Below are 22,809 nucleotides of genomic sequence, written 5' to 3'. Positions count from 1 at the left end.
TAACAAGCTCCCTAGGTGATTCTGTGTGCACATTAAAGGTTGACAGCCCTGGGTTAATGATATAATGTACATCGAACAATTAATATAGTATTTGGCATGTAGTAAACACACAATAGATATTACCTGTTATTGTTTTTGTTATTATAATTGTTGTTATTTTCATCTTGAATCGTCTTGAGCAGGCACATCACTTAAGAACCTGAGCTTTCTAATCTGTAAAATGGGGATCATAATAACATCCAACTGCCTGAGGACCAGATCATCTTTTAGAGTCCTTTCAAGCTCTAGGAGACCCCTATGATTTAATCACGATCATAGAATGGTTATGGCTAATATTTTGCCAGGATTTACTATGTGTCAGGTGCTGTTCTCAGTGCTTTACGTGTTTCATCTCATTTAATCACCCAACAGTGCTATGTGATAGGTTTTTAATGCCTATTTATAGATGAATAAACCAAAACATGGGGAGATTAAATAACTTGCTCAATAAAACACACAGGAGTGGATTCAGGATTTGAACTTTGGCAGTCTGACAAGACAACTGTCAATATTCTGTCCCTCTAGCCAGGCCATCAAAGAGAGAGTTAAATCAACCTAAACTAACTCCAACGTAATCAGTGTGATCAGATGTAGCATTTGACACACCATGGCCACAGCAAGCAACATTCAGGCTGTGGGTTCTCACACCTGGTTGCACATTAGAGGATTTTTTTAAAGGGTGGAGATTTTTTAAATACAGACCTCTTAAGTCTCATCCCCAGAGATTCTGTTTCAGTAGTTTAGAAGTGGGGCCCAAGCTTCTTATTTTTTTAAAAGCTGTTAGTCAAGAATCTGATGCAGAGTCAAGATTGAGACTGTGTGGGAATTTGGGTTAACAAGTCACCACTTCTGTGTCCAGTACGTGGTAAGTCAAACTTCTTTCCAAAGTAATTGGAAGGAATAAGAAGGGAAGGGAGGAAGAAAGAAAGAGAGAGGAATTCTCCACTCCTGCAACACACATCCTGTGTCTAAGTGGTTTCCTTGCATGCATTGTAAAGGGGAATCATACATCTCCTGAGCCACTGTTGCTTGGGGGTTGTTTAATGGCACTGAGTAGGAAATATCTTGGTACCACTCAATGGATGAATCTATTTCACCTTACCTGCATGATGGAGACACTCTTTCAGCCAAAAGAAGGTGAAAAGAACCCTCCATATCACCCAAGAGAATAGCAAAAGTACCACACAATAGCTAGAAGAGAGAAGGTGGATGTCAGACAATGCTTGGATGAAAAGGAGAGAATGAAGAGACTGGCACAGAATCCATAGTTTCTCCCAGGTACACAAGTACAGCAGGACATCAGTATTTTCTAGAGCATTCCACACTCAAGTGGGTCTACAGAAACAATTGGTAAAGCCCAAACTTGAAGCAAACTTTAGCTCTGACATACGTAGAGCCAGAGAATAGTCTGAAAATAGCAATATGGCCCAGCACACAGATCCTGGGATACTGAAGAGCATGAAAAGAGGAACCCAAGAGAACAGATATCCTAACAGAAAACATTCCCTGAGCCACTTGTACAGAGGAGAGAGCACTGGAAAATGAGATCAAAGTCCACTTTATGATAGCTTGTACAGTCACGTGCCACATAACAACCTTTCAGTCAATAACAGACTGCATATACAATGGTGGTCCCATAAGATTATTACCATATAACCTAGGTGTGTAGTAGGCTATACCACCTAGGTGTGTGTAAGTACACTCTATGATGTTCACACAACCACGAGGTCACCTAACGGTGAAAATGCCTACATTCTGAGAGCGTATCCCCATCCTTACAAGACACATGACTGTAGTTTGTTGTCTATATTAATGCTGAAGTTGATAATTAGTTTTAATTCCAGGGTTTGGTTTTTATTATTCTTAAAAAATTATTTTATTATCTTTATAAAGCCCTCAGTTAAAAAGACTCTCAAAATTATCATACCGATACCAAATAGACATAAGTTGAACATTACATTAGAGTTCTGACACCCAGCTTGAGTAAATAGAAGTGCCTGGAAAACACTGCCTCAAGCTTGATTTCTCTCTCAATGTAACACATTACACAGCCATTCCTCAGAGGCCTTGGAAAGATAACAGTTAGCGAGCAATGTGGAAAAATCACTCTTTCTGTGAATAGGGTATTTTGAATTTAAAAAGATGCATAATGTCCCAGAGTACAACGTACACAGTAAGAATCCTAGATTTAAATGGAATAAAATCAATACCTCAAATTGAGGAAGCATTCAGGTTAAAAACAAACAGATAATCATTTATAAATAAAGCCTTAATTAACATTTATCGTTAAATAAAATATTACAAATTTTACTTTTCTTGTTACTTACAACCCCAGAATTCTTTAGGGATGCACCGACACAAGGGACTAACCACAGCAGTGAATAATTCATGTGGAATATAGAGCCATAGAGAAAGAGAGAAGACCAGTTGATTGGTTTTTTCCAAGAAATTCTTAATGTTACATTACATTTTATTGAAAGAGCCTGAACATTATTATTGTCGTTATTACTTTTCCTTTCCAAGTGCCGTATCTTGCTCTCTCTTGAGTTGATGCATTCTGATTACTTTTGCTTACTTTAGAGATTTGGTTTTTCTAGTAAAAAATGCTTGACTAGAACCTCCCAAATTTGAATTTCTTCAAGTTATAAGCATTTGCTATCAAATTAAAATAATCTCCCTTATCTTATTGGAATCCATTTGTTCATTTCCAGCCCACACCTTCCATTTAACACTATATGGAACTGTTGTTGAGGGCCCTTTCTCCCTAACTACAAGGGACAAACAGGTCTTTCATTAGTCACAGTCATAGCTACAGCCCCACATCACCCAAGGAGTCAGGACAGCTGACATGACGTCTGTGCAAACACGACTACGGCAGAATTGAGTGTGACCGAAAGATTCCATGGGTCCAATTCACCTTGGATTAAGCTAGAGAACTGATTTCCAGGATCTTGAAAACAGCCATGATGGAGCAGACAGGCCATTTAGCAAGAGTCACAGATGTGGGGCCTGGTTTGGGCTATTTGCCTCTTGTCATTTCCTGAAAAGCTTCAGCAGCTTATACTACTCCGTGTTCCCTATCAGGCTTATCATTGTTTGTCGAAACTGTGTTATTCACCCCGGTGTATGAATCTAACGATGCACCAATTATTTCTGTTTGTTTGGGGTTTTTGTTTTATGGTTTTGGGGGGGAGGTTTGAGTTTTTTTGTCTTTGGCTATTGTTCAGAGAAACTAAGGTCCGAGCTCCCATGTTTAGATTTAAGCTGTTGGGCTTTGCTTCTCTATCTTTGATAAAAAGCCCAATTCTGCACAGAGAAATATACAGATTGGATTCAATTTTATGTTTGTGAGTTGTAGAAACTGCCTTGGTTCAATAGGGGCCATTTGGGGTAGAGCTTTGGACACAGAAAATCATGTCATGTCTAGTCCCTCCTGGTTTGTGCTCCTTTCTCTCCCCAACCTCTCATCCTCAAGTGCTAAAAATATTAAATCACAGGGGTCTTAGTCCATTCAGGCTGCTATAACAAAAGTATCATAGACTGTGGTTTAAACAACAAATATTTATTTCTCATAGTTCTGGAGGCTGGGAAGTCCAAGATCAAGGTGCCTACAGACTTGGTGTCTGGTGAGAGCCACTTCCTGGTTCATAGACAGTCACCTTTTCGCTGTGTCCTCACACAGCAGAAGGGACAAGAGCTCTCTGGAGTTGCTTTTTTAAAGGCACTAATCCCATCCCATCCCACTAATCCCATCACCTCCCAAAGGCTCCACCCACTAATACCATCACATTGGGGGTTAGAATTTCAACATATGCATTTGTGGGGGACACATTAGGTCCATAACAACAGGTAACCAGAACTGATAGTGTCAGGAGAGGTTGAGAGATAATATCAGTAAAATATAACATGTGTAACTAGTATGTCTTATCTCACAGGTTTTTTCTTGAATGACAGCCATCATTCACTGATGCCACACTCGAGACCCCAGTGTCCATATTAGCAGGAAATCAGTTTATCTTCTGGATCCTCTTGCCCCTTCCATACATGTAGAAATTCCAGGATGCTAAAAAGTCTCAGAAGGGACTCCTGCTTGTTCCTATCTCACTACTTTGCTACTTTGGAGCCAAATATACTCCCTTAAAGCTGGAGAAATTAATAGCAGCTACTGCAGCTAGTTGACTTAGGATGAGTAGGCACACCAATGAAACTGCAGCTGAAGCCTGGACAGCCTCGAGTGGCTTCCTCTGCCTGACGCAGCTGTTTCTACTGGTGCTTAAATAGGATCCAAAGTGATTAGCTGAGGCTGGCCTCTGCCACTGCACCTCCTTCCCAGGCTACAGTGGTTTTTCTAGGTTCCATGGGGGGAGATTCCAATCCCCGAGTGCTTGGCTCAGCCAAGAAGCTCCACATCGACTTTCCTGGGCTTCCTACTGCAGCTCTTTCGATTTCACTCCCTGGCCTTTTCCCCATGTCAGGAGCCCCATTCTGGATGGTGGTACCAGGAACCTCATGGACCCAAAACCACCTGACCTCTTGTCACGCCTAGAACTAGAGGCCCCTTCTACTTTCAGACCCCAGCCGAGGCTCAGATTCTACCACCAAGTTAGTGAAAGGGGAGGAAAAACTCACCAACAACCGCTATTACCAGATCTCTAACCCCTACACCCTAAAGTCTGTTCAGGTACAAGGCAGTCATCTACTTTTATGTATAATGCTTTCTTGAAAAGGTGAATAACAGCCAAACGTGAGGATTTTGAAAGACTTCTTCGGATCCATTTCATGAGTGCTAAAAATGCATTTAATTATATATTTGTATATACTAGTAGTGAAAGTGGTTGCTTCTAATGGTAAGGAAACGAGGAAACAGTTGTGTTTCATAAGGCAACATATAGAACTCTTGACTCCTTAAATATGACTATTTGTAGACTTTATAATATAAAAAACAAAAAAAATTAAGAATAAATACCCCTTTGAGATAAAACAAAAAAGCTTTGGAGGAAGAAGTAAATCACATACAGACTCAGGAAAAAGAATGGCTTCAGACTTCTCAGCAACAACACTAGAAGCCAGAGGCAATGGAGAAATGGTTTCTAATTTGGGGGAAGATGGTTTTCAAATTAGAATTCTATTCTCAATCAAACTCTTATGTCTTGAAGTAGAATCAAGACACTTTTAGGCATATAAGGCATATTGGCCAAATTAGTTAAAAATAGCAGAAGTTACTCTAGTTAGTTGCTATGGTCTGAATGTTTGTGTCTCCTCCAAATTCATACGTTGAAATCCTAATGCCCAGTGTGAGGTATTAGGAGAAAGGGCGACTTTGGGAGGTGATTAGGTCATGAGGATGGAGCCCTTATGAATGAGACTAATGCCCTTAAAAAAGAGACCCAAGAAAGCTCCCTTGCCCCTTCTACCGTGTGAGGACACAGCAAGATGTCAGCAATCTGCAACCCAGAAGAGGGCCTTCACCAGAACTCAGCCTTGCTGGCACCCTGATCTTGGACTTCCAGCCTCCAGAACTGTGAGAAATTTCTGGTGGTTTTAAGCCACCCAGTCTGTGGTATTCTTTTATAGAAGCCTGAACAGACTAAGACACCAGTTTAAGCTGAAAGGAGTAGTTATGAGATGGAGAGAGCTCACAGAGTGAGGGACAAGACATAGACTGCGCTTCCAGGAGTGACACCCCAGCACCACAGCACAGAGCTGCTCACCGAGGCAAAGGAAACCACTAAGCCAGGAGGCAGCAGTAATGGGTGCCAGTTCCAACCTCTGCCTCTGCCATCGTCAGGAGATGCTAAATCGGGTGCTGCAGTCACACTTTGGACTCCAGGACCCTGCTGCGCTGCCTCGCCCAGATCTGCACCTGCCAAATGGAAGCCTCAGGCCCTGCCTCTTTCCCAAGTAATTCAGCTCTGGATCCAGATTCTGACTCTGGAACAGATGCAGCTGGCTGGTGGAATCAAAACCATAGGCCTGCAATCTAACAACTGGAAAATGTTCTTTGTTAAGAGTGTGGGAATTTATAATGTGGGAAACTGCTAAATGATGGGAAGAGGGTGTTCAAAAATTTGGGGCATCCTCAATGACAAATGACCACTACATGCAGACTTGGACTTTTACCTCTTCTAGACTCTTTCTTAGGAAGCTACCAGAAGATACTAGTTTTTTTCAAGGGAATGAATCAAGAAAGAGGTAGATACAAAATTAGGAAATAGGAGATCTAACACAGGGACACAGGCAAATGTTGTTCCCAAGATGATGAAGAAGGGAAAGTCTAAACAGCACTCTGGTGTGAGCAAGAAGATAGAGCTTGCACAGAAGTGATGGGAAGGGGGGAGGGGAAGAATTAGACAGATTACCTGATGTTTTCAACTCTATTGAAAGTATCCATAGAATTATGATAGGCACAGAGAGCACTGAACAATTGGAGGAAGAGGCAACTATTAACCCTAAGAAAACAAAAGGGTATATAAGAAAGGAAATAAAATCTTAGCATGCTACATGTCTCAGGTATGAATAGCATTTGCATGGGTCTGATAGTGTAAACATTCAATATTGATAATGGAAGCAGTGATGCAACTGTATGGGGAGGCTGGAGTAAGAAGGAGAAGAGAGTGCATTGGAAGGGAAATAGAGCGGGATACAAGCACCAAGTCCTCATGTTCTACTTTAGGAAGCCAAGGATAATATCTAACATTTAAAAATCAAGAAATCGTAATATAAGCATGTTACTTAGAATGTGGAAGTAAACAGCGAAGAAACAGGTTTTTTTAAGTTATCAAAAATTGTTGCCTTGAGGGAGCACAATTTTAGAGTAGGAAGGGGTGAAGACTGCTTGTTTTCATTACAAGCCTGACAGCATTATTTCACTTTTAAAGTCATATTTATATACATATATACACTTATACATACATATACACACATATTAATTAAAATAAAAAAGTTAAATGTAGAAAAAAACCATCCTTTGGTGTACATTTGTAGCCTCTCCCTTAAGACTCATACATCTGCTGTCTCAAATTCTCCCCTTTCAATGGTACACCTGCTCATTCTATAAACCATTCTCTCATCCTGTCAAAATGACAAACTGCATTGGCCACTGGCTCCTTCCTGAAAATCAACCCTAGAGAAACTATAGAAGCCAGAGGGAAACCTGGATTTGAGGAACTAATAACAAAAAAAAATAAAATAAAACACTTATGAGAATTCCCTGGGGAGTCTGAAGACTCAGGAATTGTTATGGGAGGCGGGAGAGGGGGAAGTAGGGGGTGGGAGGGAAAGGAAAGACCAGCTTCAGCCGGGGAGGAAGGCAGCTAGAGGTAGCTATGAGAAGAGAGGGGAAAGGAGAACAACTTTCTGTTCTGCTCTGGCTTCTCCCCAACGTGGACAATCGCAGGCTGCCAATCACTGCAGACACTGGCAGCAACAGCCGAGGCTGCAGGGATCATGAGAGTACAAGAGACGTGCGGAAGCCCTGCGGGAGTAAGGAGGGACGCAAGGGTGGATGTGCAGCTACCCTTGGGTATCCACCACTGTACCCCTCCCACTCCAAAACCCCAGGGCAAGGGGAGTAAGTTTATGGAGACAGCTTCTAGAGAATTTAAATGGGAAAGACACACCAGAGAAGTTATTTGTGGATGGTGGGCAAATTGGAGTGATCAGCACCAGTTCTGTGGCCCCTGAGGCTCTCTTTCCTGGCCTTAATTCACCTACATGTCCATCAACCAGAGGCTGGACTGTAGCCCATTCCCAACACAGAACCACATGTAGTAACTGATACTCCAAGGGGAGGAGGAGTTCTTGGGACAAAATAACCAAAAATCCGTATAAAGAATACAACTACTATATAAGAAAGACAACAAACTCAACAATATAAAAAATCTAAATTAGAGCTGTGAGAAGAGATGGACCGAGAAATTAAAATAATGATGAATATATTAAGAGGCTAAGGCTGATATCAGCAATATGAAGCAAGAACACAAAAACATAAAAAAAGACCAAAATGAGTATTAGGTATGACATATATAATAGCCGAAATGAATAAAACAATAGACAAGATATATAGAAAGAGGGATAAAGGCGATGAATAAATCAAGGTGTTGGAAGATCAGATTGAGAAACTCTCTAGAGGTCAGCAGGAAAGGGTAAAGAGAAAATACAAAAGAAAGCTAGGAGATGTGGAGGATGGAAGGAAAAGTGCTAACACCTGAGAGCAGTGGCTTTGTGCAGTGTCAACTTGGCTAGGCTGAACTACATTTCCCCAAATTCCTTTTCCTGTACGTTTCCAGTTAGGGTGGGCCATAGCGAGATCCCTGTGAAAGGTTTGAAGAGTGTTGTCACTTACCTGCTAGCTCACCTCATTATTGTGAAGCAGCAGTGGAGCCTCCAACTGCTACACCTTCCATAGATCCTTGCTAAGCGTCTCTGACTCCTGGACCAGGTGTGTGTTTGGCAATTCTGATGACAGGCTCTAGTTTCTGCAAGAAACACGTACAATCAAGGTTAGAAGCAACAAGAACTAATGTCAGTTTCAGTCTGTCCTCACAGGCTCCAGCTTGTGCTTGTGGGTTCCAGCTTAGCTCACTCACCCCTCCCCGCCTTTACTTCCATCTTCCCTTCCCGACTGCCTGTTCTGTAGTTTCAAAGCTCCACTGTTGGAAATAAAGACCATAGCCTTACAGAGACTGCTCAACCAGCTCCCACAGTTTCATAAGGTCAAATTCCTGCAGTGTATATATTACCCTTCCCCACTCCTATCATATTGATATTATCTCAAATTTTAGTTCTAGGTTGTTTTGGATACATTTATAAATGTGTTCTTTTTCTCACTTTGGTCCTTAATAAAAACACAGACTTTACCAAGAAACCTCATCACCTTTACCATATTTCTTGAATATTGAATACTGCTTCCAACACATATTTTTAGTATAACTTCATTCTCAGTCTTACCTGAAATATATATATGTATATATATATATATATGTATTTTTTTAGTCATTACATTTGAAAGACAATTTGGCTGGATATAAAATTCTATGTTCAAATTTATTTTCCTTTAATATTTAAAAAGTATTTTTCTCATTTGTCATCCTGCACCCACTGTTCATCTGATTCTAGTTGATGATCTCTTCATTATCTCTGGAAGCTTTTTAAATTCTCTCCTTGTCTTTGATGTTCTTAAGTTTTATTCTGATGTCTCCAGGTTTAGAGTTTTCCTTATCTCCTGTTCATTTTTTCTTTCATTCTGTATCTGGGTGTAATAGAGTTCAATCAGAGAAGCAGAACAATTGCGATATACGTGTGTGTGTGTGCGCGTGCACAATAACAATAATATACACATATATATACACACATGAGTTCACTAAATTATTTGTCTAGTTAGGAGGCATATACAGATATTGATAAGTTTAAGAAATTAATAGGAATAAGTACACAGAGTAAGGGTCTTAAGGGCAGCCACTCAAATAAAAATAGAACAATTTTTTGAGCTAGCAGAAAACAAAAAGAAAATGCAGTAAATTGAAAATATGAGATATGGTGGGAGAAATAACTTTTAATATAATGGCAATTAAAATAAATGTAAACGGAGTTAATTCACAAATAAAAGACAAATATTCCCTGATGTTATTAAGAAACAAAAACAAAATCCAAAAATATGTTGTCTATGAGAAACATTCTTAAAACCAAAAGATACAAAAAAGGTCAAAAATAAAAGAGTGAAAGAAAAAAAAATACACAAAAGAAAGCTGGAATAGCAATCATAATAGCTGACAAACAAGAATTTAAGATAAAAGGTAAGCAAAACAATAGAATGAGAAGATGTAACTATCACAAACATATAAGCACCTAATAATATGTTACAATAACTGACAGGGTACAGAGAGAAACATATAAAGAGTTAGGGTTTTTGATACCCAACTACCAGAAATGTATTAAGCAAACAAAAATTAAGCAGATTTTTATCTAAATGGTATAATTGGTAGGCTTATACAATTAATTATATTGTTCAAATCTTTGATAGGTATGTTCTAATGGTATGCTGTGTATAATATATATCTTTTGATATATATACTATAATAGTTCATGCAACAAATAGCAAATAGACATTTTTAGAAGCACACATATTTACATGAATACATTAGGCCTACAGGAAGTCTCAATAAACTCACCAGGAACAATATCTTATAGATTATCTCTTCCAAACATAATGAAATAATATCAGAAATTAATAACAGGAATTTTTTAAATATCTCATATTTTGAAAATGTCATATTACCAAATAACTCATAGGTTAAAAATGAAATTATAATCAAAATGAAAAAAATATCTAGAATTGAATTAACACAGAAAAACAAAATATATGGGACATAACTACAGCAGTATTTAGAAGAGCATTTATACTTTTAAATGTGTTTATCAGGAAACAATAAAAGTTGAAAAGAAATACATTCAACATCCAACTCAAGAAGTTATAAAAAAGAACATCAAAGCAAACCCAAAGCAGAAGAATGATATAATAAAGGAAAAGAGACAACATAATAATTTTTTTTTAAGTAGAGGAGATTAATAAGACTAAAAGCTCTGTTTCCGAAAAGGCTACCAAGATAAACCTCTAATAAAACTGATAAGAAAAAAAGGAGACAACAAAAGTAAATAAAAACAGATAAAAAAATGAAGATGGAGGGGCCAGCCCGGTGGCATACTGGTCAAGTTTGTGCACTCTTCTTCGGTGGCCCAGAGTTCACGGGTTCGGATCCCAGGCACGGACATATGCACCACTCATCAAGCCATGCTATGGCGGCATCCCATATACAAAATGGAGGAGGATTGACATGGAGGTTAGCTCAATGACAATCTTCCTTAAGCAAAAAGAGGAAGATTGGCAACAGATGTGAGCTCAGGGCCGATCTTCCTCACCAAAAAATAAATAAATAAATAAAGATGGGAAATAATTACAGATTTAAAAAACAAACATAGATAAAATGGATAAATTCCTGGAAAACATAAAACGCCAAACTGCCACAAGAAGAAAAAGGGGGTTTAAAATAGACTTACAAGGATTAAAGAAATTTAATTAGTTAAAACTCGCTCCCAAAGCTCTCTAGAACTGGATGCTTTTAAAACTGATGCTATCAAACTTCCAAAAACACAATTCCTATGTTATATAATTTGTTCCAGAAAATGCAAAAAGAAAATAATTCTCCGTTCATTTTATGAAACTAATATGATCTCATTTCCCTTAATGATTCTAGATTTTAAGCCATAGTTCAGAAAGTTTTCCCCACTCCCAGGTTATAGAGGAATTCATTCACATCTTTCCTAGTACTTGTATGATTTCATTTTATTTTTACATTTATGTCTCTGATCCATTTGGAATCTATTCTGGTATATACTACAAATAATGTATCCAATTTTGTCTATTCCCATATGGCTATACCTGGTGTGCTGGAACTGGCTTATGCCGGCTCGCAAGAGCTGATTGTTAGATTTTCAGGAATTTTGTGAGCTGGTTGCTAAACTCAGCCATTATTACAAAATAGATTATATAAACTTACAAGGAAATAAATCATGTTAAAAACAAAACTAATAAATATTCAAAACTCATCACTTCCTAATTATTTTTATACATTTTACCATTATCAAGGCTCTTGAGGTTATTTATGTCTATAGCATCTGTATGGTAGAAATACTGTAGAGTGGTATGCTGCTATACATCTCTTCTCAACTCTGTACTAAACATTATACTAATAGCAAGAAATTGGCTATGGTGGGAGCAGTCCCACCACAGAAATTGGCAATGCTAAAATCAGAGCTTAATTTATCGTTTTGGTGACTCTGTAGAACAGGGGTCACTATGGCCAGTAGGCCAAATCCAGCCCACCACTTCTTTTTGCAAATAAAAATTTACTGGAACACAGCCACAGCCATTTGTTTACATGTTGTCTATGGCTGCTTTTGTGCTATAATAGCAGAGTTAAATAGCTGCCAACAGATACCGTATGGCCCCCAAAACCTAAAATATTTCCTATCTGGCACTTAAGTTTGGCCAACCCCCAGTCTAGACTTAAGAAAATTATGGAGAAAATGTTAGCAATGTAGATTAATCTTAAAAGTGCATTGTGTCTGTAGCTGTTACATTGTAACTAGCACAAAAAATTGAGAAATAATCTTCCAATATTTAAAAACTATTATCCAATTCAGCAAAGAAGTCATTCACATCATTGACAAATAAGTCAAGATTCAACATATGTCTTTGTCATTTCACTTCCATCTTATTAATTAACGTAAATGAGAATATCTACCTACATTCATGTGAGAAATACATTCATCAACTGCAACCAGAGGTTGGTTATGGAAAAGACTTTGGCAACAATCAAGGAAAGCATTCTCTGAGAATCAATTAACTATATGGAGTTTACAAAAGAGAGTGTTGTGTATTTTATTACTATTTGTAAATTACTTGCTAAACATTCTTTATATCAGTAAAATTTATAATATACATATATATGTATACACATATACACACACACATATGTGTATGTGTGTGTGTTAAACATTTACCAACACAACACTGGCTACACAGCATCTCAGTTTCACTTATTGAAAAGTTTATAGCTCCAGTTTCAAGTGAACACGATGGAACCATTATCTATGACACTCATCCAGAACTATAAAGCAAGAAACAATGTTTGAATAGTTTGGTCAGCTGACTTCTATTGACAAACGTTATGCTGAATTTTCCTAACTGTGCTAATCTTTATGTAACTAACCACAGTCTACCTCCTATTATTAAAAATATTTATTTTTAAAAATGCATCTTTTCCTCTGATTTGAGATGCTGTTTTACTGTCTACTCAATTTCCATATGCAATGTAGTCTACTTCTTACTTTTCTACTTCATCCCATTAGCCTATCTGTCTATTCACGTGTCAATACCAAATTGTCATAATTATACAGGGTTTGTGGTTTGTTGTAACAATTGGTAACTGCAATCGCTCACATTCTCACCCAATTGCTCTTCTCTTTCAGGGTTTTTTAGCTATCCTTGCTTGTTTGTTCTTTCAGATAAATTTTGTAATCAACTTCTCTAGCTCTAGGGGGGAAAAATCTGTTGATATTCTTATTGGGTATTTCATAAATTTATAAATCAAAATAGGGAAAACAGATATTTTCTATGGTTTTGAGTTTTTCTACCCAAGAACAAGGCACATTTTTCCATTTGTTGAATTCACTTTTGTAATTTTCAGGTGTATTTTCCTCATATACATTTTGGATACTTCTAATCAAGTTTTACCTTGGCACTTATGTCCTTTTTCTAATATCATAAAAGGAATCCTTTCCTCCATTATATTTTGCAATGGTTTTTGTTTCTATTATGAAGGCTTTTGATTCTTGAATGTTAATTTTATAAGCTGCTACATTACTAAATTATTTTATTGTTTGAGATCATTTTTTATTAATTCTTTTGGATTTTCCAGATATATAATCGTGTCATCTGAAAGCAGAGTTCTAACTCTTCATTTCCAATTATTATATCCTCCAACTGTTTTCTCTTGTCTAATTACAGAGGTGACAGCTTCAAAATAATGTTATATAGGAGTAGAAATTGTATCATCCCTACATAGTACCTAACTTTAGTGGGAAAGTCTTAGTGTCTCCTCATTAAGTAACCTGCAAGGTTGGGGGCTGAATTATATATATTTTATTATATTGAGGAAGTATAGTAGGCTGAATGATGGCCCCAAAGATATTAGGTCCTATTCCCTAAACCTATAAATTTTATCTTATATGGCAAAGACTTGCAGACATGATTAAGTTAAGGATTTTGAGAGAAAGATTATCCTGGATTATATGCATGGGCCCTAAACACAATCACATGTATCCTTATAAGAGGGAGGCAAAAGGAGATTTGATATACACAGAAAGAGAGAAAGCAATGTAACCACAGTGGCAGAGATTGGAGTGATGTGGCCACAAGCCAAGGAAGGCTGGCAGCCACTGGAAGGTGGAAGAGGCAAGGAACAGATTTTCACCTAGAGCCTCCAGAGGAGGGTGGCCCTGCTGACACCTTGATTTTGGTCCAGTGATACTGATTTTGGACTTCTGGCCTCCAGAACTATGAAAGAATACATAAATTATCATAAATTTGGGGGTTTAAAACAACATAAGAAACGAGGTGATCATCTACCTATAAAAATCCAAAAGAATCAAAATAATTACCATAACTATTCTGACAGCTCAGCATGGTTGCCAGATACAACATTAACTTAAAAATTTTAAACTTACAAAATCATAAAAGGCATATATAAAATATAAAAGATAAAGCACCACTCACAGTTCAAAACAATATATTATCTAGGAATTAATTTAGTCAAGTATGAGACTGCCATGGAGAAAAATTAAAAATTCAATGAAGGATATAAAGATGATCTAAATAAATGGAGAAACAATTCATATTCTTGAATGGGATGACTTAATATTATAAAGATAATTATCCCCAAATTGATCTACAAATTCAATGCAATACCAATCAAAATGCCAGTTACATTTTTTGAAGAACTGATAAACTGAGTCTAAAAATTTTATAGGACAAATGTCCACAAACAGCTAAATAATGAAAAAGAAGTCTTAAGAGGGACACTCACCATCATTATTAAAAAAGAAAAGAGTGGTTTGCACTGAAAGAACAAATAGACCAAAGCAATCAGAAAGAACGCTCAGAATCAAACCCAGACCCTCCTGGAGTGAGATCCATAGTCTGACTTGAGTGCTAATTCAGGTGGCACCAGCAATCGATGGGAAACAATTAATTATTTGGAGTCAGAATTAGGAAAACTGATGCACTACATGAAGAAAAATAAAGTAACTCTTGGACCAAAAGTGGTCACAAGTATATTAAAGATCTAAATGTAAAAGACAAAACTATAAAGTTAATGGGAGAAAATACAGCACAATATCTTTGTAACCTAGAAGTGAGGACAGACATTTTTAACAAAACCCCAAAGACACAAACCGTAAAGACAAACACTTACGAATTTGATTAAAGCAAAACTAAGACTCTCTAGTCAATGAACAAAATCATGGATAGAGTTAAGGGACAGAAGATCAGGAGAAGATATTTGCAAAATGTAAAACTAACGAGGGACCAATATCCAGAGTATACACAGAAATCTTGCTAAGCAACTAGAAAAAGACAGGAACTCTAGAAGAAAATACACAAAGGGTATGACTAAGTAATTTACAGGAAAGAAAACTAAAAGGCTAAAAAGCATATGAAGAGGTATTCTAACTATTTAGTATTTGGAGAAATGCAAATTAAACCAAAATGACATCAGTTCTTCACAACTTGATCTATTAATTCAATGCAATCCCAATCAAAATCCCAGCACGTATTTTGTGGATATCGACAAACTAATTAAAAGTTTATATGGGGAGGCAAAAGATCCAGAATAGCCAACACAATACTGAAGGAGAAGAACAAAATCAGAGCGCTACCTGACATCAAGACTTAATATAAATCTACAGAATTCAAGACAGTGTGGAATTGGCAAAAGAATACACATGTAGATCAATGAAACAAAATAGAGGGCCCAGAAATAGACATACATAAATGTAAACTGATCTTTGACAAAGAAGCAAAGGAGAAAAGGTAGTCTTTTTTTTTTATTGAATAAATTTGACATGTAATATTGTGTAAGTTTAAGGTGTACAGCATGTTACTTTGATACATTTATATATTGTAGTACAATTGCCAATGTAGCGATATTTATCACGTTATATAATTATAATACAATATTCAACAAATGGTGCTAGAACAATTAGACAACCAACACAAAAAAATGAATCTAAACACAAACCTTACACCCTTCATGAAAATTAACTCAAACTGGATAGTAGACCAAAATACAAAATGCAAATCTATAAAACTCTTAGAACATAACATAGGAGAAAATCTAAATGATCATGGGTATGGTGATGACTTTTTAGGTACAACATCAAAGGCATGATCCATGAAAGAAATACTTGATAAGCTGGACTTCACTGAAATTAAAAACTTCTCCTTTGCAAAAGACACTATCAAAAGAATGAGAAGATAAGCCACAGACTGGGAGAAGTTATTTGCAAAAGACAAATCTAATAAAGGACTGTTAACTAAAATATATAAAGAACTCTTAAAACTCAACAATAAAAAACTAAAAACCTGATTAAAAAATGAACAAAAGGGGCCAGCCCGGTGGCGCAAGCAGTTAAGTGCGCGCGCTCCGCTGCGGCGGCCCGGGGTTCGCTGGTTCGGATCCCGGGCGCGCACCGACGCACTGCTTGGTAAGCCATGCTGTGGCGGCGTCCCATATAAAGTGGAGGAAGATGGGCACCGATGTTAGCCCAGAGCCGTCTTCCTCAGCGGAAAAAAAAAAAAAAAGAGGAAGATTGGCGGATGTTAGCTCCGGGCTGATCTCCTCACAAAAAAAAAATAAAAATAAAAAAAAAAAAAAAAAAAATGAACAAAAGACCTGGACATCTCACCAAAGAAGATGTACAGGTGGCAAATAAGCATATGAAAAGATGCCCCATATCATATGTCATTAGGGAAATGTAAATTAGAACAACAGTGAGATACTACTACACACCTATTAGAATGGCCAAAATCCAGAACACTGACAACAACAAATGCTGGTGAAGATGTGGAGCAAGAGGAACTCTCATCACTGGTGGGAATGTAAAATGGTACAGCCACTTTGGAAGACAGTTTGGTGGTCTCTTACGAAACTAAACGTACTCTTACCACACAATCCAACAATGGCTCTTCTTGGTATTTACCCAAAGGAGTTGAAAACTTACACAAAAAACCTGCACACAGATGTTTATAGTAGCTTTATTCATAGTTGCTGTAACTTGGAAGTAACCAAGATGTCCTTCAGTAGGCGAATGGATAAATAACTATGATACATCTCAACAATGGAAAATTACTTAGAGTTAAAAGGAAATAAGCAATTAAACCATGAAATGGCATGGAGGAATCTTAAATGCATATTACTAAGTGAAAGAAGCCAATCTGAAAAGGCTACATACTATATGATTCCAACTATATGACATTCTGGAAAAGGCAAAGCTGTAGAGACAATAAAAAGATCGTTAGTTGCCAGGGGTTAAGGAAGAGGGAGGGATGAATCAGCGGAACGCAGAGGATTTTAGGGCAGTGAAACTATTCTGTATGACACTACCACGGTGGACACATGTCAAAACCCATAGAATGTACAACACCAAGAGTGAACCCTAATGTAAACTTGGACTTTGGGCAATTATTTGTCAGTGTAGTTTCATTAATTAAAACAAATGTACCACTCTGGTGCAGGATGTTGACAATGGAGGAGACTGGTAGGGGGCAGGTTGTAATGGGAACTCTCTATACTTTCCACTCAATTTTGCTCTGAACCCAAAACTGCTCTAAAAAACAAAGACTATTTAAAAGAAGAAAAACAAAATGAGGCATCACTTTGCTCCTGTAATATGGGCAGATATTGGGAAGCCGGGTAATACCAAGTGTTGGTGGAGAGGCAGGGATATCATGCTCTGCTGGTGGGCGTGTAGACTGGTGCACATTCTATAGCACAATCTGGCAAAACTATAGAGCCATTTGGTCAGATTAAGTGTGCATGTATCTAGAACCACTGCCTGAGTACCTATCACACACATCTATAAGGAGACATACAAGAGGATATACATTTCAATGTTGTTTGTTGGAGGCTATCTGGGTGCTCATTACCTGGAACGGAGGAAGGGAAGAAGATTGTACTAGTCAGAAGGCCACAAATCTGAAATACACACGGCAACATGTATGATATTAAAAACACAGTGAGAAAAAGAAAGATATAGAATGAAATATAGAACGCAGTACCACTAAAAGTAAATTTTAATTATATGGACCCCAAAGAGCACATACAAATAAAAGGATCCACATTAAATACATTGGAATAGTTTCCTATATGAGAGGAAGGGAACGGGAGTAAGGAATCTGCATAAAGTTTTGATAAAGTAAAAAAAAACCTAAATTAATTAGCAACTTTGTGTAGACCAGTGGTAATAATATGCCATAAACTGAGGAGTGTGGTTAATTTAAATCTATGCACCTGATATCCAACTAAAGATGGATAGAGAGAGAGAGATGATAGATAGATGATGATAGATAGATGATAGATAGACAGATAGATAGATAGGTAGACCATTCTCTCTCCCATTATGGCCATTGAAGTACCCCCACTACCACCACCATCCCAGAAGAGTTTCATTCTCAACCCATTTGATCTTAGTCTTGTATGTAACTTTGAAGCTCTTTATATGAAAACAGTTAAGAAGGCCTTTTATTTCAGAATGTAAATACCATCCATCCAATCTTCTACTGTCATCTCAGTTAAGTCCTCTCCCACTTTCCACACCTTGTGCTGCAATTTCTGATGTTTCCCCTGCTCGTTACAACCTGATATGAACTATACAAATGAGAGAATAGAGGAAGGGTCTCCTTACACAGGAGAGAGAGCATTGTAGAGGGAAAGAACAGCACGTGTAAACGTATGGTGGTATATAGGGCGCATTTGGAGAACTACATTTAGACTATTTAGAACCCGGTATGAGTGCAATTTAGAGTGAGAAATGGGAGCTCTAAGAGATGAGTCTCAGAGGGAGACAGGGTCAGATCAGACAACTGTGGGTGAGGCTAAGGAGTTTGAATTTGGACCTGAGGCAAATGTGGAGTCATTGAAGAATGTTAAGCAAGGAAGGGAGTGACTTGATTGGATTTGTGTTTAGAATGATCAATCTGAGAGCAATGTGGAGAAAAAGGGGAGCAGGAAGGAGGGAGCCAGTTAGAAGGATGTTGCAGTTGTCCATCCTCGAGCATTCACGAATTTAACAAAAGACCTTGGTCCCTGATTCTCATAGTGAATTAGGCAGCCAATTATAAAGTCAGAGGACTAGATAAAATGGTTTCCTTAGTTCCCTCCCAGCTCTATGATTTTCAAATCCCGTTTATTTCACATTCAATCAAAGAAGGGAGTGATGAGGCATAAGCAGAGAAATTTGCAAGTTTGTGATCAATATGCAGAACTCACATTCAGCAGACAGGAGGCATTAAAAGTTATACATGACGCTGATTGCCTAGATAATTCCCTGTGATCAGCACACTTTACAATTAACGATAAATTTTTTTTATTCAGGTGAGATCTGCTGTTTTAAAAAGTTTTAGTGTTTGAAATTTTATGGAAAACTCTGTTGAATTTAATGCTGAATATTCTAAATAGGGGCAGAAATATTTTAACTTCACTGGAGTCACTTTTGCATCTCCCATCCTAAATAAGATTGGATTTGATAGGAAAATCTAGGGCATTGCCAAGACAATTACCAGGCTTAGTCTTAGTTCCACTTAGGCTTTATGTAATTCCAATCAGACAAACAGCAGAGGGCTGTAAGGGGCAGAGAGGGGTGCTCACCTCTGCCTCTTGCTATCAGAGTGTTCGGACTCCAACAGCAACACGTGACATTAAGCCACTGGTTCTCAACCCTGGCTGCATGTCAGAAGCACCTGAGGATCATTTACAAATTACCAGTGCCTAGGCTCTAGCCCTAGCGTTTCTGATTTAATTGGTCTGGGGTGAGAAGGCTTTAAAAGCTTCCCAGATGATTTTAATGTGCAGCCAGGGTTAAGAACCACTGCACAAGGTAATTATCACAGCATTTCTCAAGGTGTCACCCAGGGATGGCTAGAAGTTGGGAATGTCTTCCAAGTGGCTGGCAGTCTGGATTCTTGTGAGTTTAGATTATTTCATGGTTTGGCAAAGATAATAGAATTATCATATTGAGAATAGATTGGTTCTATTATTGGTGTCCCATCTAAAGGGTACCAGTGTTTTCATAAATTCTGTTTGGTGGTTTTACAGAATTTTTTTTAGTGGAGCAAAAGGAAATAAGGGGAAAGGGAAGAGAGGGAGGAAATGCAGAGATCCCACTAAGAGGGTTCTCACACAGAGTTTCAGAACCTCTGGGTTCAAGAAGGGGCTGGGTCCAGTGCAAGGAAACAGCAGTTGGCAGGACACCACCTGCTTCCCATCATGCCCTTAGGGTATTTTGAGCTCTGTCCTAATTATAGCCTTCTACATTATAACATGGAATTGCCAGCTTTTTTTTCTTTTCAGGATCATGGATTGTAATATTGCCAAAGTGACCTATTGGGATCTCTCTCTCTCTTTTTTTTTTTTTTAAGAAAAAATCCCTAATCAGTAGAAGACTTTTACTAAATCTTTAAAATATCACAAATAGGTCTTAGCAATCATCTGGCATCTTGTCATTTCCTCCTAGATCTTATTCATCAGCCTGCTGAACTGTTCCTTTTTGAGAGACATATACCATCCCCAATTTTTCTGGTATCCTTACTTTTAACTGTTGTGGCTGAATCAAAGCAGCTGAATCAAAGCAGCTAAATTTGATACAAATTCAATATCATTTCCTTCAAGACTTAACTCATCTTTCTGGGCTAGAAATACTGAACAAGCAACACTTGGCCTCATTTGAACCCTGTGAATGTATTTTTCACCCAAGAAATTCCAGATTTCAACAAAAGACCAATTCTCCTGCACAACATTGATGGGGAAGGGAGAACACATAGACCTCACCTTGTAATGGAAGCCCAGTATCTCACCCTTGATCGTGTTCCATACTACAGATAGTCTGAACTGTAGCCACGTCCTTTCTATTTCCCCACTGCTATAGACTAAATGTTTGTGTCCCTCTCAAATTCATATGTTGAAACCTAATCCCCAATGTGATGGTATTTGGAGGTGGGGCCTTTGGGAAGTGAGTAGGTCATGAAGGTGGAGCCCTCATGAACGGGATTAGTGACCTTATAGAAGAGACCCCAGAGAGCTCCCACGCCCCTTCCACCATGGAAGGACACAGAGAGAAGACAGCCATCTGTGAACCAGAAAGTAGGTCCTCACCAAACATTGAGTCTGCCAGCACCTTGATCTTGGACTTCTCAGCCTCAAGAAATGTGAGGAATAAATTTCTGTTGTTTATAAGACACCCAGTCTATGGTATTCTGTTATAGCAGCCCAAACTGACTAAGACACCCACCATTTGTCAATCTAGAGCCTCTTCTTTTTCTTTCCAAGGAGACTGAGTTCTATATTGATGCGATTTAAGTCCCTCTGCAGGGTTCCTCTGGGACCCTTCACAATGACTGTGTGTCCCTCCACAGTGATGTTGACATTTTCTGGAATATCAACCATGATGGTTTAGGATGGTCTTCATTCTCACAGTAGATGTGGCAAAGAGCTCAAGGTCTCTTGATATTGATATAGATAAGGGTCTTACTTATGGTATCCTTTCTTTTATATCATTGTAAAAAAGTTGTTTTTATTATATAGAAATATAATTATATATTAGTTTGCTAGGACTGCCATAACAATGTACCACAAACTGAGTGGCTTAGAACAACAAAAATTTGTTGTCTAACAGTTCTGGAGATCAGAAGTCTGAAATCAAGGTGTCAGCAGGGCCATGCTCCCCCTGAAGCCTGTAGGGGAATCCTCCCTTGCCTCTCCTAGCTTCTGGTGGTTTGCCAGCAATCTTTGGTGTTCCTTGGTCTGCAGCTGCATAACTTCAATCTCTCCCTTCATTGTCACATGGCGTTCTCACTGTGTGTCATTGTCTTCGCATGGCCATCTTCTTATAAGGACACCAGTCATATTGGAGTAGGAGTCCACTCTACTCCAATATGACTTCATTTTAACTAATTATATCGGCAACAACCCTATTTCCAAATAAGCTCACATTCTGAGGTACTAGGGGTTAGGACTTAACATATCTTTTTGGGGAACACAAATCAACCCATAACAAAACCCAGCCAGATTATTTAGGGTTTTTTAAATATATGAAAACTAAATTTTTAAAGAAGTTGATTCATTCACCTCTGCATACCAAGACAACTTTTGATGAAACTATTCCATTTCTGGTGCTCTTCGCAAAAGGCCCAAAAGTGAGGTGAATCTCCACAATAAAAAGAGAAATCCTTGACTAAAATAATATGCCCTTGGGAGTATTCCTCTATAATTTCTCTTCTTTTTAATTAAAGCAAAAAAGAGAACAGAAGGAAACGTCTCTCCTGGATACTTTTAGCAAATTTTAGTTGAGAGTTTATCTTAAAACCTTGAGTCATGTTGGAGAGGAGAATGTTTTTAGGGAATGTGAAAAGTTCCCATCTTTCTTACTGTGAAACATGAGAATCTAAAAAGACTAAGGGAAAAAGTCACTCTAAATTTTGAAAGCTATTATTTTTTGTTTGCAGTACTTATGACAACTTGAATCAGAAAGACCTTGATGATATAAAATGCTATTCCTCAAGGTTTTTAGTGGTAAAATGACCCACATTTTTTTCTATGCTATTGAATGAAATTCTATCCTTCCACCTATTGAACTAAAAAGAGTATCCCTATCAAGGATCTAATGTCATAAAACCAGAGAGAAAGAAGTTTAGAATTTTCTTTCTCCTTTCATATGAATTTACACTAAATATACTTAAGATTAAAGATATAGATATAAATAGGTAGGTAGGTAAATATCAAAACTCCAGATAGCATTTTGCTTTTCCACTACTGCTGTAACAGAGTAAAGCACTACCAGACAAGTGGAGAAGACATAGAGTATGGGAGTCCTCCCTTCAAAGAACACTAATGCTTTTCCTGGGCTTGGGGATGGACTGTCCTCATCCACACTGCCCTA

At 37.9% G+C, this 22,809-nt stretch overlaps 1 long non-coding RNA gene and 1 pseudogene across 1 annotated transcript in view; both read right to left on the bottom strand.

Moving 5' to 3' along the window:
* Positions 1-8,518, bottom strand: part of LOC131404740 (uncharacterized) — a 49,531-nt gene extending 41,013 nt beyond the window's left edge. The window contains exon 1 of the long non-coding RNA XR_009219843.1: positions 8,384-8,518. This is a non-coding gene — a long non-coding RNA (uncharacterized LOC131404740). The remainder of the gene's footprint in view (positions 1-8,383) is intronic.
* Positions 8,519-20,391: 11,873 nt separating this feature from the next.
* On the bottom strand, positions 20,392-21,339 carry LOC131404949 (large ribosomal subunit protein uL6-like; annotated as a pseudogene).
* Positions 21,340-22,809: the final 1,470 nt, after the last annotated feature.

This window comes from Diceros bicornis, chromosome 1 (genome assembly GCF_020826845.1).
Source record: "Diceros bicornis minor isolate mBicDic1 chromosome 1, mDicBic1.mat.cur, whole genome shotgun sequence".
Classification (NCBI taxonomy): Eukaryota; Metazoa; Chordata; class Mammalia; order Perissodactyla; family Rhinocerotidae; genus Diceros; species Diceros bicornis.
The sequence above is the reverse complement of the archived record's forward strand: the minus strand, read 5'-3'. Positions and strand labels throughout refer to the sequence as shown.